This window comes from Rattus norvegicus, chromosome Y (assembly GCF_036323735.1).
Source record: "Rattus norvegicus strain BN/NHsdMcwi chromosome Y, GRCr8, whole genome shotgun sequence".
In the NCBI taxonomy this organism is placed as follows: domain Eukaryota; kingdom Metazoa; phylum Chordata; class Mammalia; order Rodentia; family Muridae; genus Rattus; species Rattus norvegicus.
Genome location: NC_086040.1, coordinates 16,034,342 through 16,057,160, shown reverse-complemented (window position 1 = coordinate 16,057,160; position 22,819 = coordinate 16,034,342). Strand labels below are relative to the sequence as shown.

Here is a 22,819-nt window from a genome sequence, read left to right as displayed (position 1 = left end):
GGTTATATTAACTAGAAGAATGTACGTTAATGTTAATAAAGGATGTGGTATTTATAATATTTTTATACTAATTAAAAATGTAGAATATTCAATACTTTAAAGAATGCTTATAAAATTGTCCATCACTAAGTGATAATGTAGTGTAATGTACACTAAAAATGTAGTCTTTTATAAAATATTTTGAATATATATATATATATATATGTATATACATATGTATATATATATATATTATATTTATATATCTACATTTAGGTTATATATGTTTATTTAGGTTATATATGTAGATATATACATGTGTATATATGTATATATACATGTATATATGTATGTATATGTATATATGTACTTATATGTATATAGGTGTATATATGTGTATATATATATACACACCCACACACACATAACTTCAAAATAGAGGACATTAAGAAGTTACTTTCATAAAATTCAATAACAACACCGAAGACCTGTTATATGAATAAAAAGCAGACTAGGAGTTATTGAAAACCTCTCCAGTTAAATTAAGAGACTTAGAAAAGAGATAGCATTTTAATAGAAATCCACATGTCAAACAAGATACAATAAAATCCTGAAACTCTACTATGATGGTTACTGTGCATTCCTATGTGCTAAGATTTCATCAACAAGCATGGTACATGACGAGAATGTATATAACAAAAAAATAAATTCACGTTTAACATAGTAACATTCTTCATAAAACCCAAGCATACACTTCTCTATTTAGTTGCTTAAAAAGTATGTACAAATCATGGCTTTTGATTATAACATTAATATTTCAAAGCTATCATTAAATAAGCAAAGAACACAAAACCCAGGGTTTTCAGAGCAACCATACAAACTTAAGAAGGCAAAGAAAACATTTTTAAGTACATAGATATGCATAACAACGTCCCCAGCTAACCAGTAAAAGACAAATCAAATTTATTGTTCTCTATATTCCATACAATACTCTCTCCCAGTTCTTTATTCCTTAGCATATGTTATTGCTTATCTTTCTCTGTTTCTTATCTTCTGAGAGCAGGTGGTATTTCTCACAAAATTAGTTCAAATCATCTGATCTTCATTCTAACAAATAGAAGATTTTACATTAGAGGAAAACCAATTAAAGTTTCTCATTCTTTATTGTGCAAAATTTTATATTTGACTTTCTATGCTTAATATGCTTCTACACCTTAGTGATGACCATTCAACGCTGGCCTGAAATCCACCATTCTTAATTCACAATGTAAAAACGCTTTAGCTAATCACAGAAAATCCTTCAAAGTGTTTTAACATAGGTCTATTTAATAGAAATTCAGTTTATAGTTTAAGGGGAATAGTGATGGAAAACATCTTTTCATAAAATTTGGTGCCTTCACATTATTTTATAGCTAAGACATTTCATTAGAATCAAGATAAAATTATTAACATCTTACTAAAATGAGAATTTTTTTTCTTTGAATAATACACAACTTATTCTTGAACATTTTTGAGACAGTGTTTCTTTTATATCCCTGGCAGTACCAGAACTCACTCTCTCTCTCTCTCTCTCTCTCTCTCTCTCTCTCTCTCTCTCTCTCTCTCTCTCTCTCTCTCTCTGTAGTCCAAGCTGGCCTCGAACTTAGAGTTCTGCCTGCTTATGCTCCCCAGTGCTAATATTAAAGTCCTGTGCCACCACACCCCGTGTTTTTCTACGTCTGTAACAAGTTCTTGTCTGATTACATTCCAAATCTTATTAAGTTAGTTCCCTAAAGAACCTAGAAGAAATCCAATCCCAAAAATATATTTTGCACATCTAAGTCCCTCTTCCCGAGATCCTGATTGATCCAGTCACCTAGCAATCTCTCTGAAGGAACTGAAAACAACAAATTTTGCTTTCATTACAGGAATAAAGAAAAGGCCTGTTCACTGCACAATCTCATGATGTCACGGAACAATTCTTCCAACACTACAAAGTGAGATCTCATAAAGACACGGGTACCAGAAGCCACAGTTTCTTACCTTCTATTTGGTTGAGCACACTGTGACCACCATTGCATTAGAAGCACGTTTAACCCAAACATAGTCTCTGCCCCAAGAATACATTTCTACTATATTTAAGCACCTACCACACCAAAGTTAAGATTTATAAAATATCCAACAGAAGCATGGGAAGAAATGCCAAAAAATAAATTTATAAATAATAAATAACAAAAAGTCTTTTACTTGTTGTAACACAACATCTATCCATTTTCATTGTATTGATTGGCTCTGTGTATATTCACAAGCCAAGGAAATTGAATTGAAGCCAGGAAACAACTTGTGAGATTTAGTTCTCTCTATTATATAGACTATGAAGACTAAACTTAGATAGCAATGCTTAATAGAAAGTAATTTTACATGTTGTGTCATTTCACTGTTTCTCAGATTTTTTTGTATAATTGAAAAAGTATAGCTAAATCTTGTTCTTTAATATTTTTCCCACTCCATTTCAATTTCTACTTTAATTCTGAGTAATAAGTAACAATGGGATCTGATTACATATATTGGACCAATACGTTTTTTCTAAAAATTATAATGCAATGTTCTATATGCTAGAAAGTACACTGTTGGGAGTACATTATACTGAAAATTTAGTTCATCCTTTTTCATTAGTTTTCTCTGAATGACTATTATTTATTAATTTGTTTTAAATTTTTAGAATTATTGTGTGTGTTTGTTTGTGTGTGTGTGTGTGAGTGCCTGGGTGTGTATACATACTTACATATGTATATTTGATAATTCAAATAAAATAATACCAGAGAAAGTTGCTTGAGTGATATTAATAATTTATTGACGCAGTGAATTTTTGTATATGCTGTATATATAACCATGAAAATATTTTCTGTGTATTTTTTCAAAAGCAATTTTTAATTATGTATACTAGATCAAACCTACTATTTGCAGTATTAGCTTTTTCCACACTAATTTTATCTCATTAGATGTCTAGAAAGAAATATACGGATGTATGAATCTTATCTTAACTCCAACTGTAGGTAGAATCAATGATATATCTTTCTTTTGCTCACCTTTCATTCGTAAATTGTATATTTAATTTGCTCTCTTCATATTAGTAATGTGTGCCACTTTATATATATGTATGTGTATATATATATATATATGTATCCGTTGATAACTTCCTTCTGTCTACAGACATAAGAATTAATGATTTATATACATTATTACAAAATCTAAGAACATTCAGTTTCTTCCATAATCAACTACCATAATGCATGAATATTAGAACCATTTCCTGATTGGCACGATTAACAAAAATTATTTGATGTACCTATTAACATATTTTGATATTATCCATCAGAGTTTCTTCAAGGAATTGTCTAACATTTAGTAAAGGGAAATATAGTAAAATTGAATCACAAATGATGTCAGTATTTTTTCATTCTATATTCCTATAAATTGTAAAATACAGCTTTGATTAAATAGGTCATAACAAAAGGGGACATATTGGATATAGACATCAAAAGAGACCAAAGAAAAGTAATGCCAAACTCTAATATTTGTTCCAATATCAGAAATGGGAAATAATATTTTACTATTAATTTAATAAGACAAAATGTCACTTTTATTTAATAATTTTTCCTGAATATTTTATATATTTTCAGTTCAAATGTTATTCCTTTTCCTCCCTCTCCCCTAAACCCCCCCTCCAGCTTCATTGAGGATGTTCCCATTCCCACCCACCCACTTCAACCTCAATGCCCTGGAATTACCCTACACTGGAAAACAATTCTTCATGGGATTAAGGGCTTTTCCTTCCAATCATGCTGGACAGTGCATTTCCCTGCCACACATGTGGCTGGTATCGTGGGTTCCTCATTCTGTACTCACTAGTGGGTTGTTTAATCCCCCGAATTTCTGGTGGGATCTTGTTGGTTGGTATTGTTGTTCTTCCTGGGGTATTGCAAATCCCTTCAGCTCATTAAGTATTTTCCAAAAAAAATTCCATTGAAACCCTCTTGTTTAATCCAATGGTTAGCTGAAACCATCGTCATTTATATCAGTAGGGATCTGTCAGAGCCTCTCAGGAGTCATCAATACCTGACTTCTACCAGCAAGTATTTGTTTGCATCAGCAGTAAAGTCTGTATTGTGTGGCAGCATATTGGATGGATCCCCACGTGGGGCAGTCTCTGGTTGACCCTTTCTTCAGTCCCTGCTTAACTCTTCATCATCATATTTCCTCCCATGAATATTTTGTTCTCCCTTCTTAGAAAGAATATAGCACCCACATTTTGGACTTCCTTCTGTTTGAGCTTCATATGACCTGTGGATTCTTTCTTATGCATTCCACACTTTTTGGTTGACACACTTCCAATTAGTTTATACTATTTGTGTTCTTACCTCACACAGAGTTATAATTTCTAGTTCCATCCTAAGAATTTTACGCAAACATTGTTTTTGATAGCTTAGAAGTACAGGTGTGTAAATATACCACATTTCTTTATCCATTAATCTCTTGAGGGATATCTGGATTCTTTTCAGCTTCTGGCAAATTTGTATAATATATCCATATATTATACAATATATGTGTTTATGTATGTGTGTATATAGATATATATATTCACACACACACACACACACATATATATATATATATACAAACACACACACACACACACACACACACACACACACACACACATATATATATATATATATATATATATATATATATATATATATATATATATATAAATTGTTGCTACCAACATATAGCATCATGTGTCCTTGTTATATGTTGGAGCATCTTTTGGGTATATACCCAAGAACTAGTATCCCAAGAACAGGATCCTCATGAACTACGAATTTTGTGAGAAAATTTCAGACTGATTTCCAGAGTATTATACCAGCTTCCAATCCCACCAACATTGGAGGAGTCTTCCCCTTTCTCCACATCCTTTTAGGTATCATTTGTCAATTGAATTTGTTTTTATCTTAGCCATTCTGATTGGTGTGCTGTGAAATCTCACCATTTTTTTGTTTTTTTGGTTTTTTTTTTTTTTTTTTTTTTGCTTTACATTTACCTGATGGCTAAGGATGTTGATATTCCTCAGTTAAGAATTCATTGTTTAGGGGTTGGGGATATAGCTCAGTGGTAGAGCGCTTGCTTAGCAAGCACATGGCCCTGGGTTCGATACCCAGGTCTAAAAAGAAGAAAAAAAAAGAATTCATTGTTTAGCTCTATACACCATTTTGAAAGGACTATTTGATTCCCTTTAACATAATTTCTTGAGTATTTTTATAGATTGAATTTAGCCCTTTATCATATGTAGGCTTAGAAAAGATCTTTTCTCAATCGGTTAGTTGCTCCTTTTTCCTAATGACAGTGCTTTTTCCCTTTCAAAAGCTTTACAATTTTATGAAGTTCCATTTGTCAAATCTTGGTCTTAGAGCATAAGCCATTGGTTTTATATTCAGGAAATTTCCCCAGTGATCAAGTGTTCGAGACGCTTTCGTATTTTTCTTCTATTAGTGTTAGGTTATATGGTGTTATGTGGAGATTCTTGATCCACTTTGACTTCAGCTTTGTACACAGTGATAAGACTTGATTGATTTCCCTTCTTCTACATGCTAATCTCCAATCAAAACAGCACTGTTTGTTTAAAAAGCTATCTTTTTTCCATTGCATGGTTTTGGCTTCTTTGTCAATTATCTAGTTCGCGGTGTGTGCCTTCATTACTGGGTCTTCAATTCTATTCCATTGATCTGGGTATCTCTCTTTGTACCATTAAATAATAATAACCATTAAATTTTTATCATTATTTTTCTGTTATACAGTTTGAGGTAAGGGATAGTGATTCCCAAGGAAGTTCTTTTATTGTTAAGGATAGTTTTCTCTATCATGGGGTTTTTGTTATTCCAAATGAGTATTTAAATTGCTCTTTCTAAATCTATGAAGAATTGAGTTGTAAAATTGATGGCGATTGCCTTGCATATGTTGATTGCTTTTGGCAAGTTGTCCATTTTTGCAATATTAACTCTACCAATCCATGAGCATGGAAACTCTTTCCATCTGAGATTGTCTTCAATTTTTTTCTTCACAGACTTGAAGTTCTTGTCATACAGACCTTTTATTGCTTGGTCAGAGTCACACTGAGGTATTTTTTATTGTTTGTGAATAATGTAGATGTTGTCACATACCTAATTTCTTCTCAGTCTGTTTATCCTTAAAGTACAGGAAGGGTACTGATTTGTTTGAGTTAATTTTATATTCAGTCACTTTCCTGAAGTTGTTTATTGCCTGAAGAAGTTCTAGGGTTGAATTTTTGGGGTCACTAAAATATCCTATCATATCATGTACAAATTGTGATATTTTGACTTCTTGAATTCCCTTTGTTCTACATTTGTTGTCTAATTTCTGTGAATAAGATTTCCAATACTATATTAAAGAAGGAAGTTGAGATTGGGCAACCTTTTCTTTTCCCTGATTTTTGTTGAATTGCTTCAAGGTTCTCTGCATTTAGATTGATGTTGGCTACTGGTTTTTTGTAATATTGCTTTTACTATGTTTATGTATGACCTTGAATTTATGATATGTACCAAATCTTTTAACATGAAGACGTATTGATTGTTTTCATTTTTTGTCAGCTTCTAACAAGATGATCATTTGTTCCCTCACCCTGTGAGTTTGTTTAAAAATTGATTTTTCTATATGTTGACCTCCAGTTGATCCATCACCATTTTTGAAAATTCTGTCTTTTTTCCATTAAATTGTTTTAGCACCTTAATCAAAGATAAAGTGACCATAGGTGTTTTCATTCATTTCTGTATCTCAAGGCTAGGATATACTGTAAAACTTTCAATTACCATGGATGTAGAAACCAAGATATTCCATGACAAAGCCAAATTTACAAAATATCTTTCGACAAATCCATCCCTACATTGATTAGTACTTGGAAGCTTCCAACACAAGGAAGGAAACTACACCCAAGAAAAAAGTAGAATTAATCTGTCAATGAACCCAAAAGATGATAGCCACACAAACATAATTCCATTTCTAACAATAAAAATAACAGGAAACAACAATACATTTTATTTATTATCTCTTATCATCAGTGGACTTATTTCTCCAATAAAAAAATATGAAGTAAGGGATTGGATACCTAAAGAGGATCGAAGATTTTGCTGCATACAGGAAACACACCTTACTTTTTTTTTCTTTTCTTTTTTTTTCGGAGCTGGGGACCGAACCCAGGGTCTTGTGCAAACCTTACTTTTATACACAGTCGATATCTCAAGTTAAAAGGCTGGACAGAAATGCCAAGCCAATAGTTCCAAGAAACAAAGCGAAATAGCCTTTCTAAGATAGAATAAAATTGACTTTAAATCAAAACATATCAAAAATGATAAGGCAGGACAAAATAATTGTCAAAGAAAAAATAATACTACGATGAACTATCAATTCTGAACAACTATGTTTCAAATACTAGGGCACCTAAATTCACAAAAGACACATCACTAATGCTTAAAGTATATATTGCCCCCACACAATAATAGTGGGAGACTCCAATACTCCACGTTCATCAATGGACCATTTGTGGAAACTGAAACTAAACTCATACAGTAAAAGTAAAAGAAATTATTATCCAAATGGATTTAACAGATGTTGAAAGAACATTTCATCCTAAAACAAGAGAATATACCTTTTTATCTGCTCCTCAAAGTAACTTCTCCAAACTTTAGCATATACTCAGTCACTAAACAGTTCTCAATAGATACCAGAATATTGAAATAATCCCATGAACCCTCAAAGATTACCATGGACGAGGGCTGGTGTTCAATACATTCTTATTTTTATATTTGTTTTTATTATCGATATTTTCTTTATGTGGTATTATTGAAACATCATCTTTCTTGATACTTTGGCACTATGCAATCCAGGTTGGGTTTGGCCTAGTAGTAATCCTTCCATTTTGCCTCTATAGTAGAAAGGGTGAGAGCTCCATTCCATTCTTGGTTTATATACTTCCTTTTTAGTGAACTCTTTGGGCACACAGTGAATTTAATGTTTTTCCTCTTTACTCAAATATATATTAGCATTATCTCATCTTACAAATTTGTAGTTTGATAATGACATTTTTAATATCATGGTTTCTGAATGGATCTTTGATCTCATTTTGTTTATATTTTATCTCCACTTTACATGGATTTTTTTTTGTGAATACTCTCTGTCTTTAAGTATGTTTGTGTCTTTATGTGATTTTAGTATTGTTTATCAATGAAAAAATGCGGTTTATTTACACCAGCAGCCATACAGGAAGGGGAACACAAGAGTTAGTTAGCTATTTGTATAGTATGGATTACTTATTAAAAAATAAAAATCTCTGAAACAAAGACAGTGATGAATTTCATACTATCCTCCCTGAATGATCCCAGCATACAATAATGCCAAGTAATGGCCTGAAGTCATATAGTGTTCAGAAATAATTTATAGAAGAATAAACCCACAAACCACAGAAAATTTAAAGAAACAGTTTCTTCCAAACACACAGATACATAATAGGATTACAGGGTGGTCAATACAATTAATTGAAGAAGATGTAAAGAAGTATGTTGTTATAAGAAAGTAGGACTAGGGAAGAATTTCAAATCACTGTCACCTATACAGTGGTGAACATTTGTTACTAAAAAGTGGTTTGTGTGCCAGAACAATATAAGCTGGACTGAACCCACCTTTTATCTACACAGAGTGGTGAGCTATGACCCTAATGGAAACAATGAAGACAGAAACCCAAATCAATACCAAAAGGGGGGAATAATATAAGCAATCTGTTAATGCAAAGTACCAAAGACATCTTTATGTTCTAACCAGAAATGGCAGGAAAACTAAAGTCATATTTGAGCACCCTATCTGATGAGAAGAGTGAGAGAGCCATGGCCTTTCTCCCTTTCATGTTTTTCAAGTACTTTACAGAAACAAGAATCTCAGACTGCTTTTTCCATGATTTATTAAAGGGTTTTATAGGCCTCATGTATTAGCGAAACATTTAAAAGTATTTATAGCTCCTGACAAGTTTTTATTAAAATTCTCAAACTTCTTGGACTAAGATTCCAAAATATAACTAGGCCCAATCCTGAGCTGTAAAACTATGACAAGGCAATAATAACAGATATATTCAAGTCCCAAGCACTGTAGCACTGTATTATTGAGTACAGTGATCCAAATTAATTCAAACAGCTCAAGAGAGAAGGAAGAAAATAGGGTTAGAAAAGTCGTGAAGAATCAACACCTTCCTTGTGTATGCCAGCATGTATGGTTCTGCAGTAAGTCCTAAGAGGCAGTATTAAAGTAGCAGTGGGAGCTAAGGACTCACAACAAGACAGGCCGATAAACTAGCATGGCAGGTGTATGTAAGAGAAAAACTTAGACAGGAAAATGTCTTGTAGTTTTAAAAAGAGATTTTTTCATTATTTTCTCATTACAATCAAAACAGGCATCCCTGAATGATTCTCCTCTATGGCTTCCATAAAAGAGGTAAAACAAAAACCAACGTAAACAATAAAAGCTTGAAAATAAAACAAAAGAAAAAAAACTAGTGTATGTTTCAGAGCAGGAGCACTGGAAAATGAGCTAAATCTGGTCAAGATGAAACCTAGAGTGTCAAGCAGGACCTAGAATTAAGAGCTGCAAGAGATAGGCAGGGGATCAGTGACAGGAACATGGCCAGGTCTGAGAGATAAGGCTGGTCCTTTACAAGGTTACAGAATGAGGTAAGAAAACATTTTCAAATAATGCAGCACCTTTCCTTTCTGCTCAGCTCAGTAATCCCGTCATTCAATAACCCCCATTTACGGACTAAAACAGAAGAGTTATGGTATGTGTTTCACTCTCTTCCCATTTACTTTTAACCCTGCCTCCAAAGTCAGGAAATTCCAAACTTTCTAACTTCAAAGAACAAAAATACAGCCCCAGGTATAAGGAGGTTCTGAGGACCAAGTGACAAACTGCAAAATGTGAGAGTAGAGAAGGTAGAGAGGTCTCATTCAACATAGCAGAAGTGTGATGGCCCAGGCTAAGAAGGGAAAAGGCAACCATATCAGGTAAACTAGGTCTGCTTCTCATAATATCAAACTTATTTATATAATTCTGTCTTTGATAAAAGAAATACTTTATTTGGTCTTCGATTCCAGAATATCAGAGTCAGTGATGGATGATATCAGAGCAAAGATACACAGGCAGAGGTTGCTGAAAGATAACATCGACCACAAGCGGAAGGTGGAGAAAACTAGAATGAACTAGCTTCAGACCTTTGAAACCTCAAAGCCTACAAATAACAGCATACCTCCTGCAACAAGGAAATACCACCTAGTGAGATTGCAATTTTTGGGCATTTACATTATTCTTAACTGTACTTAGTTCAAATCACTTTCCATCTCAATCTTCATTTTGAATGAAGCTGACTTATCCTGCAATGTGGGTGTACCATCTTCACTTCCTAATATTGGCTTTCATCATGGGGATAATAGATGATTCTGGATGCATAGAGGATGTTTTTATTCCTATATATCACTCCCTTTACGTACCATATGTGTGGTGACATTTCAATGAGTTTCATTTGGAGAAGGTATAAATGGTTGAGCTTACATATATGGTTTAAACCTCTATTGACCTTTTTTAGAAAATATCAGGTATCCATTCTTTGTTAAAAATTTCTTCTCTCATGTGATAAAAAAATAAAATTTTACTCTTATCAGAATAATTCTCTACAATTTTAATATTGAAAGATACAGAATAATATTAAGATAATGTGGAATATAAAATCACCTGAACTGCAAGTTTATTAATTAAGAAAAAACAGAATCATTGATATGTTTTTGGAACATAATATAGGAACAAATACCAAAGCATTGAATAAATAGTGGCAGAAGATGAGAGTCATTATATAAAATGTACTTTACCTTCAGAACCAGTGTTTTCTTTCATGTAGCAAGAATTCAATTTACCTACTCTTCCTCAGTATTTTTCATCCTCTCATTGACTCTACTTTCAAAGCTCTCTCCTGTACCTTGCATGATTGTTTAATTTCAAACCAAGAACAGTGCATGTGTCAATCCTTTCTGCCTTTCCTTATTTGTGTTTTATTCTGTGCCCAGTCACCATGTTGTGTTGAAGTCATGAAGAATTTCTGGCTCATTTGATGAAAATTTTCTGAAAGCATATATTATTCATAGTTGTAAAATACTGTTGATATGTTTAATAGTACTGGATATTATAGTTAATATCATCTGGATTAGGAATTTTTGCATGTATATCATAACACACTAAAATAGTAAAGATAAAAAGTAGACCTACTAAAATTTATTACATATTTTTACACTTCTAGGGTTTGTAAATTTACAAAATCTGAACAAATGACTTCTTTCTGTGAAACTCACATTCATGACCAATTACATTCTAATCAAACAGCGTGTCAGCCCACATAAACTTGGATTAAATTCTAATTGCAATCCAAAAAGCTTGTAGTAAGTAAATGGGCATATAATTTGTCTGAATATACTAAATAAGCATGTAGTAAAATCATAGGTTTGCTCTTAATTAAATAAGTACTCCCAGTAACTCCCAGGAAAAATACAGATATTAAAGTAAGGGTTTTTTTGGTATATAACAGCTAATAATGGTCTGAGTAATGGCTTAAATCACCAAACCATGAACAGTAAGTAGGAATGTCTAGTGAGTTAGAGGTTCTTTCAAGCATCTTCAAGTAAATCGGTCTAAAATAAATTCCTTTAAAATTCTCCGAAACCCACTTATCATGAAATATATCACATCACAGTAAATAACCCCAACATCTTTTCATTTGCTCAGAAAAAAGACATTGGCTTTATTTTCTTACTGCCCACCCCACCTTAATTCTTCTACCAAAAACATCAATTTCCAACATAGCTCTCTGATATGACTCTTTTTCATTGTCATTGACTTCAAAAACATCCTTTAAATCATTCTCTGTATCATTTCATAATAAATAAGTAACCAAAGTCCCTTACTATATACATGGTGAGTTAAACAAACTTATTTAAAACTATTCAATAATTTCTAAGACATTTTCAGTAAATAAAAGTTATATCTCTAATATTGTTTCTATATTCCCATATGTGACTTTGCCTAAGGGTCAGCTTTATTTGGACTGCTCTTCTATCTCTTAATCAATACAAACTATTCTAATATTTACTTTTTGGATTTGTCAAGGTCTTTGTCCTTTTATCAACCTTATATTTACTGTGATTTTGCCCAAAATATAGTGCAATTATGTTTCATCTAATTTAACTTAAATGTCACTTCCTAGGACAATCTCCATGACCTTAATTCTAAAATAGTTTCTTCAATTACTTGCATACTATCAACTCCAACACACTGATTTATACATTGATTTCTTTTTTTTCCTTATACTATAATGCAATTTTTATAAAATAAACTTCATAATACTTTTTATTCATTCCTAATCTATACCACTATTATGGTCCTGGTACCTTAATGGAGACTTATTATTTATTACATGATTCAGTAAGTTGTAAAAACAAATTTTATACTATTCTTCATTTTAATGAATATGCATTATACGCATTGGTTAGACCAACATGTAGTAATTATGTGAGTTCATGAATATTTTACAATTCAATGACTTAGTTGACATTGCCTATATATTTTAATTTGTCACAGATAGTCTTTTTCATATTCAACACAATACTTTGTTCACTGAGCAATTATCTCAACTGAGAATATATTTATATGAAAGAATGAGATTCCTATGTTTAATTCACTGCGCCAATGTGAAAATGCCAGGTGCCATATGTTTGTGGTCCCATCCCTGAAGAGACAGAGAGATGATGAATCCTAGGAACTTAATGATCAGGGAGTCAAATTTCTTTTGTGAGCTGTTCCAGTGAAAGATTAAAAACCATGACGACCCTGAGCTGTGTTCCCAGAGCTGAACCTGTACCTCATCTCTCTGTCCCCAGATCTCACCAGGAAATGGCTGGACTTCCAGGAGTCAAGAACACAGGAGAGACAACCTCTTCTCAGAGGGAACTTCCTGGAGCCCTCAGAACCAAGGAACAGAGAGGCAGTCTGTTACAGGATACTTTTGGTTTCAATCTATTCCTTGTAGCTGAACCTGATCCACAGCTCTTGGTACACAAGATAATTCAGGAGAGAGCTGGTCTCCCTGCAGTGCTGACACACAGGCTTACAGGAGGAGCAATCCATTGTCAGAGACAGTAAAACCAGCTAAACCCAGAGATAACGAGATGGCGAGAGGGAAGTATAACAACCTACGCAACATAAACCAAGGTTACATGACATCATCAGAACCCAGTTCTCACACCAGCACAAGTCTAGGATACCCTCAACCCAACAGAAAAGAAAAAGAAATGTTTGTACTTCAAATCACTTAACATGATGATGTTAAAGCATTTTAAGAAAGACATAAATAACTCCATCAAAGAAATACAGGACAACAGATGTATACAGATAGAAGCCCTTATACAGGAAACACAAAACTCTCTTAAAGAATTACAGGAGACCATAACCTAACTAGTGGAGGAATTGAACAACCCATCAGGAAAAAATATTAAACTGAAACAGCAACAACAACAACAACAACAACAACAACAACAACAACAACTAAAACACACAATGAGAAACACTCTGGATATGGAAAACCTGGGAAAGAGATTAGGAGTCAAGAATGCAAGCATCAAACAACAGAAAATAAAAGATAGAAAACATTATCAGAGACAGAAGGTACCATAGAAAACATTGACACAACTTTCAAAAAATGAAAAACACAAAAAACTCCTAACCCAAAACATCCCAGAAATCCCAGACAAAATGAGAAGATAAAACCTAAGGATTATAGGTATAGAAGAGAATGAAGATTCCCACTTTGAATGGCCAGTAAATATCTTCAACAAAATTATACTAGAAATGTTCCCTAACCTAAAGAAAGAGACAACAGATGAGAAGAATAAAGTACTCCAAAAAAATTAGACCAGAAAATAAATTTCTCCCATCACATCATAGTCAAAATATTAAGTCCACAATTCAAAGAAAAAATATTAAAAGCAGTAAGGGGAAAAGGTCGAGTAAAATAAAGAGGCAGACCTATCAGAATTCCACCAGACTTCATAAGAGACACTATGACAATTAGCAGATCCTGGGCATATATCACACAGATCGTAAAAGAACAAAAATGTCAACCCATGCTACTATAAAAATTCTCAAATACATAGTTGGAGATACCAAGATATGCCACAAGAATAGCAAATTTACAAAATATATTTCCACAAATCCAGTCCTTCACAAGATAATAGATCTAAAATTCCAGCACAAGGAGGGAAACTAAACCCCAAACAAAGCAAGAAAATAATCTACTTTAAAAAACAGAATAGAAGTTAAAGAAGATAGCCACAGAAACATTATTTGACATCTAACAAAAAAATTAATAGAAAAAAACAACAATTGGTCCCAAATATCACTAAACATCAAATGACTCAATTCATATATATATATATATATATATATATATATATATATATATATATATATCTCCCAGCAATTTGCTGCATAAAGTAAACTCAATTCAATTACAAAGACAAATACTTCCTCAGAGTGGAAGGTGGGAAAACAATTTCCCAAAAATATTCCCAAGAAAGAACCTGGCATAACCATTCTAATATCAAATGAAAGAGACTTTTAAGCTAAAGTTATGAAAAAAAGTAATGACGGACATTTCATACTCATCAAACAAAAAATATACAAAGAAAAACTCAATACTAAATAATTATGCTCCAAAATGAAGGTCATATACATTCATCAAACAAACTTTAAGAAAGCTCAAAGCATACATAATACCATATACAAGAAAAGTTGGAGACTTCAATACCCCACTCTCATAAATGGACAGATCATGGAAAAAGAAACTACGCAAAGACACAAGTAATTAACAAGGTATGAACCAAATATATTTAACAAATATCAATACAACATTTCGTCCTAAAACAAGTAATACACCTCCTTGCCATGGGCCAGCCTAAAATTGACCTTCTTTCTCCTGTTTGTTCTTCTTGAGGCAGCTGAGTAGGAAGAGTGTTAGCGGAGGGTAAGACTTTGTCTTATGAGATATGTGGTAAGATTTTGTCTTACAAGATACTTCAGGTTGCTGTATAATAATAAATTTACTTATCTAAGTCTAAGTTACTATGTTACTGTACCTGATTTACTTATCTATGTCTAAGTCACTATGCTTTCTACTGTAACGGGTCTGCCTTCTGAGACCAGAAACTGCAGTCTCTGGCACTTACCACCTCATTCTAAAACAGCAGGAGATAAAGTAGAGGATTATTTGCTGGAGCCTTTTCCCTTTTGTCCTTATGCTTCTTGCTTAACAGGCTAGGGAGAAGCTTGGAGCAATAAACGTGTATTAAACAGTGAGACGTGCCTAGCAATTACAGAAGTAAAAACTTTTACATAGTCAAATATGCATAAACATAATTTCACATCTGGATTCAATAAGTGCACATTGATACATTTCCACTCAAATTCAGCTGGGCCCAACTTACATGCAATCTCACAATTACATTCTTACACACACACACACATATGCATACATTCTCATAATTACATATTTACACAGAGATCCATACTTACATAGGCATATAAATATTATAATATAATACATTATATATTATAATATATAATGTAAATATAATATATAATATAAATATTGCTGAATGTTTACTCAAAAATTTTGTTTTCCAACTCCATTTTCTGCAATGATTTTGGCAAAAAATGTGGCTAAGCTATAGAGTGAGTATAACACTGTAAATACTGTGTACCTACTTGGAATGATAAACTACCAAATACTTATTTTATCCCAGAATTACCAGACATCAGTAAACCAAAGGACAACATGGACTATAGAATTCAGTTCTCTAGTCCCATTTGATATCAATTCTGTATTATCTACCTTACTGTGGTCCTGTGGCCAGACTTGAGTGTTGTGGCTGTTTACAATGATTCATTCTTCAGGAATAATAAGATAAAAAAGGAAGGACAGGGAGAGGAATGGCTTGACGTCCAGGGAAACCTCGACTTCAATATGTTCATAAGAACAGGATGGAGTCTATTTGGCATTGTACTTTGTGGATTCTACATTCTTGACTTAGTTGAGTAGAATCCATGTCAAAATTCTACCTATCTACGTAGCAGTCGGAGCCATCCAAAGGAGAATATGTATATGTATATATATATATATATATATATATATATATATATATATATATGTATATATGTATATATGTATATATATATGTGTGTGTGTGTATGTGTATGTATGTATGTATGTATGTATGTATGTATTTATGTATGTATGTATGTATATATCTCCAAAACTAGATAAGATTGATGAAGCTAAGAAGTACATTCTGCCAGGAACCAGATATTTATTTTTCCTGAGAGACACAGCCAGATCATATTATATACAGTAGTGAATGTATTCATGTAAAAATATAAACATAAAAAATAAAATTTTCTTTTACTCTTCTAACTTTGACACCGAAGTGTTTGAAATTCTCTGCTAGATATCTGGGCAGAAAAACCTTCTCACTCCTCGGCTGCACAGTGTTTTGTGCCGCCACACACTTTCCTATACTCAAACCCTCACATAAAAAACACACAATAATCTTTGATCCAGTTTATTAGATATATTTGTCCAATTAAACATAGAAACCCACGTACCATCCATCCCTTAGGAACATTAATAATGACGTGTAAATACACAGAGTAGAATCTTAAATTCACCTACCATGGCTTCTCACTCTGTCATCTTCTTTTCTCTCTTTTTTCCTCTAGTCTCCTCCTCTTCCTTCAAACATCTCTCCCGTCCATTCTTCCTTCTCCTCCCATGATAACCCTCCTTATATCCTGTTCCTGCCACTCACATATACTTTTCAAATTCAATGGGGAGGTGGTACTTGTGATGTCACCTGAGTTCTGAGTACAGGACAATGCAGCTGAACTTGTGGCTGTGGAATTAGCATCAAACACAGATAACTTCATGGCAAACCAAAACAAGAACTCTAGTAGCAAACCAGTGAACTGAAAAAGGGACTTCTTCATGGTAGATTTTCAGAAAGTATTAGAAGAGGTGAAGGTGCTTTCAACCCAATAGGAAAAACAATACCAATGAATCAGAGCTTCTTGGTAGTAGACCAATATTCAAAGAATGTACATGAACAGACCTATGGCTCCAACTGCATATGTTGCAGAGAATGGCCTCGTTGAGTAATAATGGAAGGAGAACCCTTGGTCCTGCCTAGGTTTGACTCCCAGTTCATGTGAATGTCCGGGGCAGTAAGGGGTTTTATAGGAGAAGTTTAAGGGGACTGGTAAGAGATCTTATAGTCAGGAAAATCGGAAAGGAAATAATATCTTAAATGTAAATTTAGAAATTTCCAATTAAAAAAGAAATAAAATTTGTTAAAAATTTTTATATAATGAAAGAACATAATGAAAAAGAAATATGCCAGCTAATCGCACCTATTGACTCAGAATTTTAAGGGATCACTCTCCGGGAATGGTAGTCAGAGTAATACTAGTGGAAAGACTGATATGATGAAGTCTCATCTAGAAGCACGTGTCCCTCCCAGAAATCAGTTCCAGACACAAACTGCATTATTAGAATCTAATGAGTGGGGGAGTTTACTCTGTGCTTAGGACACATTACTTGCTTTACCTTTCTTCCTAGGACCTTTGCCTTCTTGGCAAAAGGATAAAAGCTATGAGCTCTCAGGAAAAATAATAGTGCCCTTCCCAACACATGACTTTTGTGATAAAGAAATGAATTATATAAACAATCTGACTTCCAAGAAAAATAACAAGCAGGGAAGTCCAGATGCTTCTGAGACCTTCCCAGCTCCTGATTCCCATATTTGGAAAACTCAGATCAAGGCAATCTCTTCAGTGAACCTACTCAACCCCACCCAAGACTCAAGGAGCTTTCCCAATGACCAGATATCTCTTCTGTTTATACCAAGACAGAAGGCCAGCTTCCTACTGCCCATGTCTGATAACTTCATCCTTTGTGTTCTTCTTCCAAATGGCTGTTTACAATGTATTAGAGCCCAATTAGTAATCCGTAGAGGTACTGAAGGAATATCTGAAACATAGTTGCAGTCAGGACAACACTTGTGAAATCACAGAAGAAGCAAAGGCTCTCCAGGATACAAGAGAGTTTTCAGGGAGGCCTACTGATGATATCACTGAGACCTGCCAGTCCTACCTACTAAACAGCTTTCCTTACATTGACCAGATATGAGGGTGCCCTTTCCAGGAGTGTCTCCTGTGATACAGTGGAAACATTTATGTAGAACTTCTCTCTAATGCTAGAGAGTTTTCTTTGCTTTATTAGTGGTTATGTGTCTGAATTGAAAAAGATATTTAGGGGCTTGGCCTGTGTAGAAAATATCTAGGAACATGGGATGTAGGAGATTCTTCTGGATAATAATTTTATTACAAGGTCCATTCTTGTGACAAACAGTTCAATTTCCTAAGTTCTGTCTGTTTCCCAAAGGACATTGTTTCCCTACAGGTATTTAATTGAGTGGATTTTGTATTTCATTCCCTAATTGTTCATTCCTTTATAGGGGACTTTATAGATATTCGTGAATGTGTACTCAAACATTCTGTTTACCAATTCTAGTTTTTTTTGCAATGATTTTGGCAACAAAGATTGCCAAACTATAAAGTGAATTTACAAGTGTAAATATTGTGTACCTACTTAAAATGATAAACTACCAAATTTTTATTTTATGCAAATACATAACTGCCTGTGTAAATCAAAGGAGAACATGGACTATCGAATGTGGTTCTGTAGTCCCATTAGATATCATTTCTGTAATATCTACCTTCCTGTGTTCCAAAGGGTGAGATTTCAGCGTTTTGGATTTTTTTAAAATGATTCTTTCTTCTGACCAAAGATAAGATACAGGAGGATTGGCAGGGAGGGAAGAACTTGAGGTCCAGTGAAACCTCAACTTTAATAGGCTCATAAAAACAGGAGCGAGTCTATTTGGAATTGCCGTTTGTGGATTCTACATTCTTGATGTAGCTGCTCAGAATCCGTGTTAAAATTCCACCTAATCTCATAGCTGTAGGAAACACCAAAAGTATATATATATATATATATATATATATATATATATATATATATATATATATATATATATATATATATATATGTATATCTGTAGAGAGCCGCAATGACATTCGCCACCACAAGATGGCGCTGGCTTACACTGCGCCCCACGTGGAAAGCCAGGATAGCTTTCGTCATTACAAGATGGTGCTGGCCTCCGCCGCGCCAGCCGACTTCCTTTCAGGAAGTTTACTTGTGCATGTGCAAGAGTACCTTCGTGCCAGGTCTTTGCCCACTCTGGGGCGTGCCTAATGATATCATGGGTAAGCGACCAATCAAGTGTGGATGCGCCGTGCTAGGGTGTATATAAGCCGTGCCATGCCGGCGCGTGGGGCCTCTCCTTAAGAGTCAATAAACGTTTAGCTGCAGTAAGGATTCTTGTGTCCCCGTGTATTCTTGCTGGCGAGAGACAGTGTGGGACATTTGGTGCCGAGAACCCGGGACACCACACCATTGCCAGGTGCCGAGAGGTCCTGTGTACGCGGAGAGAATCCAAAGCTGCAGGTAGGCCCTGAGAGACATGTGTCTTGATTTGTTCCACTTTACTCCCCTGCTAGATGCGTCAGAAGATTTATTATTATCTTGGCAGCCCTCATGCTGTCTCCATTGGCCTTTGAGTTTCTAGCTACCGCCAGACAGCTTCAGAGGTCGCATGGGAGCCCCCAGCTGTAAGAGCAAAACAGAGAGTGTTTGGGGAGGTGCAAGGCAGCATGTCAGAAACAGTTTGGGATAAAAAATTAAAGAGCTCAAGGAAAAAAGGTAACAAGCAGACAGTACCCTATGTGGAGGCAAGAGATTGGGGAAAAAAACGCCCCAGGAGAGAAAAAGGGAGGGGATAAATGGAACACAGTATTTTGGAAGAACAATTTTGTCTTTGTGCTTATAAAAGGTGTGATTTGGCTCTGGAAGCTTCACAGAGTCATACTGATCAGACTTGATATAGGTAGACCGCCTGAAAATTTATTCAGGAGAATCAAACAAAAGGACATCTCAACGCCCATGCACAGCTTGATATAGTTAATGTAATTGGGTTGTGAGTGGAAATATTCAGGACTGTGTTTCACTTCCATACCATTTGTGAATGTCACTCGTGCTGCTCAGATATCCCATAATATATCTCAGTATCTTACAGGAATTTGGTTTCAACACGTTGATGGACTAGTCCAGGAATTGAGACAATCCATTGTCCATATCAACTCCACTCAAGTGGATACTTGTCCAGTGCTACGTCTCGCCAGCAAGAACAACGCAGCACACACAGAATCCTTCTGCAGAAAAGGTTTAATGTGTCTTTAGAGGGAGAGCATGAGCTTCCAATGCGGAGACCCCGAGTGAGGAATAACCGTCCCTTATATAGGAAACTATCCTTGCCTAGGACGTGTCACTCTCTGACTGGTCGCTGCCAATTATGCCAGATGACGTACCAAAGCATACATGTCCCTTTCAGTAGGGAAGTTACCAGGCGCCTGCGTATGGCCCTTTTTACTAGCTGTGTCCTCCTGGATGCCGGCGCCATCTTGTAATGGAGTATGTGAGGCAGCTCCTCACATCTCCCCCTCTTCTGTTTTTTAAGCAAATAGGACACCCAGATATAGGAGGGTGAAGACAGAAGTCATATCCTCGCACAAAGTTGGCGAACCTGTACAAGAGAGATACCCTTAGGCTGTTGTTTGGACCCAGGGCACTCCCGACCCGTCGCACTGTCATTTTTTGAGGGAGGGAAAACTGGGGCATAAACCCTCATGTAATATGACATGCCTTCCAGGGAGCGTATCTGGTAGAAATTCCCTGTGTGATGCTAAGCTCGTCACCCCTCATGGGCTGCTCAATACTGGGCTGTCCTCATGGGACACTCTAATCCAGTACAATGAACCGAGGTTCTAGGAGTGCAAGAGCTGTCCAGCCAGCGACCTATTGCTTGAGCATGGTCAACCAGATATCGGCTGACACTCCTTATTCAAGGACTACGAGGGCCTCGCAATCACTACTTTGTCCTTTCTTGTTTCAGATCTCAATTTGCAAACCAACCAGCGGAGGAATACTAATCCACAGCAGAGGATCACTCTAAAAAGTCCCATTCCCACCCATTCCTTGAAATAAGAGACAGCTGAGGTTATCCCGGACGAAAATCCCTCCATCAAAGACAGGTCCAGTTGGGTAGAATTTACTTGAATGATGGCCGCTCTCAGCTCCCAAAGCAACTGTTCAAACTCCGAGGTCCAATTCTGTAACAGATGCTGTGAAAGACTCTTAGACAGATTAGCAGCTCGGGTAAATTTGTCATATTATATGGAGGTGACACAAAGGCCTGGGAGTTTTTGCTCACAGCCAAGCTAGGCCAGTTGCCATAGAATGTCTAATTGCTCTGGGACCAGATCTATAAGTTGGTTGACAAGCATAAGACCTCCCTGTATCTGAGTATTGGCCAAGGGCTGTCTGTCCAGAGCCACAGAGACGGTGGACAAATAAATCATTGATAGTTTGTGTTGTGTGTACTGAATTTGACAAGGCCAATGCTGAGGCAGTAACCGAGGCAGCAACTGCTGTCGTAGCAATAATGCCAACAATTGCAGAAATACCAAAATCTCTTTTTCCTCTAAATAAGGTCATGGTCCCCGGGGTATCAACAGGGATCAGGATAAAGCGAGGCCTGCGGGTTACTACTGCAATAGGGTATTGACTGGCATCCCAACACAGGGTATAAAAGCATGAACCATCTGTACAGTTCAGATCAGAAACTTCAGTGGCATTACTGATGATCCACACAAATGGTGGCCAGACACAAACCAGAGCAGGGTTAAACTCCGTGCTCCAGTGAGGTTTATATTTATATGAGTAGCTGTCCAGACAGAGGCAGCAGGTTTGATATTCCCCATCCAGGAAAATGATAAACATCCCTTTTCACCCTTTCCTCCTAGTAGCTTCGACATGGGCGTAAGATCAGTGCAGCTACCATTAATGCCCCAAAGCATCCATTGATCAAAAGGATTATTATTGGACCGTCTAGGGTCAATGGTGGTGAAGTTCTCTCTGCCTTCCAAATTTGGGGAGAAGGAAAAAAGATTCTGGACTGCCCAGGCAGAGTCCCGGGACTGGCAACTAGTCCAAGGCAAAGTAAATTCTTCATCCTGTGTCCCTCTACAAAAGGGTGCCAACTTTGGTTGACAGAGAGGGCAGGTGGAGGAGTTAATGTAAGGCCACCAACCATAGAGAACTATGGCGTGAACCACAATGTCCTCCTCACCAGTTCCCCATGTGGCCTCCCTTAACCAAGCAGAAGATTGATTATGCAACAAAATGCAAGGAAGATCAAAAGATGTTGTGTTGAATATGCCAAAACAAAGGCTGCCCTTAAGGGGAATAGTCCTATTTTCTTTTAGTCGTTCAACCTGTGGATCTTCAGGTAAATAGGCCAACCCTAAATCCCTGTAGGGTACATCACCAGCATCGGGAGTGGAAAGGTTGATATTATCCCCCATCGTAGCTCACCCTGCACTGTTGCTGGCATCCATGGAAGAAGAGTGAGGAGGTGCAGAAGTCCCAGTCCCTTCTTAATCACCTACTGTGATGCTCTGAGTAAATCGTCCT

General features: G+C 35.5%; 1 long non-coding RNA gene across 1 annotated transcript; it reads right to left on the bottom strand.

The window, feature by feature from the left end:
- Positions 1–925: 925 nt before the first annotated feature.
- Positions 926–16,146, bottom strand: LOC134484368 (uncharacterized). The gene is made up of 2 exons (XR_010061784.1): positions 16,004–16,146; positions 926–1,086 (listed from the first exon to the last, which is right to left on the bottom strand). It is a non-coding gene; the product is annotated as an uncharacterized LOC134484368 (long non-coding RNA).
- Positions 16,147–22,819: the final 6,673 nt, after the last annotated feature.